This window comes from Elephantulus edwardii, unplaced genomic scaffold, assembly GCF_000299155.1.
Source record: "Elephantulus edwardii isolate Elephantulus edwardi_28Jun2011 unplaced genomic scaffold, EleEdw1.0 scaffold00090, whole genome shotgun sequence".
Lineage (NCBI taxonomy): Eukaryota > Metazoa > Chordata > Mammalia > Macroscelidea > Macroscelididae > Elephantulus > Elephantulus edwardii.
In genome coordinates, this window is record NW_006399840.1 from 5,112,173 (window position 1) to 5,113,327 (window position 1,155).

The 1,155-nt window shown below is 42.2% G+C and overlaps 1 pseudogene; it reads right to left on the reverse strand.

Moving 5' to 3' along the window:
* Nucleotides 1-108: 108 nt before the first annotated feature.
* On the reverse strand, nt 109-786 carry LOC102872844 (annotated as a pseudogene).
* Nucleotides 787-1,155: the final 369 nt, after the last annotated feature.

Sequence of the window (1,155 nt, forward strand, 5' to 3'; positions counted from 1 at the left end):
CTCCACAACCTCGCCAGCATTTGTTGCTTGCTGTTCTGTTAAATTTTGCTATTTTGACTGGGGTGAAATGATATCTCATAGTTGTTTTAATTTGCTTCTCTCTTAGGGCTAGGGATTTTGGATTTTGTTTAAAGAAGCCACATCCATGGACTGCGCAAAGACTTCAAAAGCAGTTATCTGTTCTTCCAGCATACCTGTGCCCACTTTATCATCTTCAACGACACACTGTATTTGAAGCTTCTTAATTCCATATCCCACTGGTACCATCTTGGAAGAGCCCCAGACCAAGCCATCTGCCTGAATACTTCTGACACATTCTTTCAATTTTGCCATGTCGGTTTCATCATCTCAAGGCTTCACATCTAATAAGATTGAAGACTAGATGACAAGTGCAGGTTTTTGGGCTTTCTTTAGATCATACTGTAGGAGACATTCTTCTCTTAGCTCTTTTGCTTCCTCACTATCCCCCTCTTCCTCAGATTTAAAGAGATCAACGTCCTTGTCGTTTTTACTATCTGAAGCTCTACTTCCTGAGGTGTCTTCCAAATTAACAGGGCCATACTTGTCCAAAGCTTTCTACACTCCTGGCACACTCGCCTTTTCCTTCTCGTAGGACTTGATGTGATTGTACTAATGTAGAGCATGACACAGGTTAGCAGGTGGGGGCTGCCGATGGCTTCAGACACCACCACATGTGCTTACAATGGAAGGTACCCCTCGATGCATCTCTTGTCTGCCAGGTAATTGTTGAGGACCTGTAGAGATCTTGAGGTCTCTAAAACCCATGATATCAGGTGTATCTGGAGCTAGGTAGCAACAGAGGACCTATCTCTTCCTTTAAAAACCGTATTTCAAATACTGTCTAGGCCAAGTAAAACAACACATGGTAGCCTGAGTTCAGTGATTTGCTCTTATATGATACTGTATTCAGGTTTCTGTCTTAAAGTTAAAATATCACTGTTGCCAGATAATGAGTTTAAATGATGACTAGAAAGACAATTTTACTGAAGGAAAGATTATATATTTTTTTGAAGAATTGTTGTTGTAGTTGTTATGTGCCGTCGAGTCGTTTGCGATTCATAGCGACCCTATGCACAACAGCCCTAAACCCTGCTCTATCCTGCGCCAACCGCACTGCCTCTGACACACCCATCC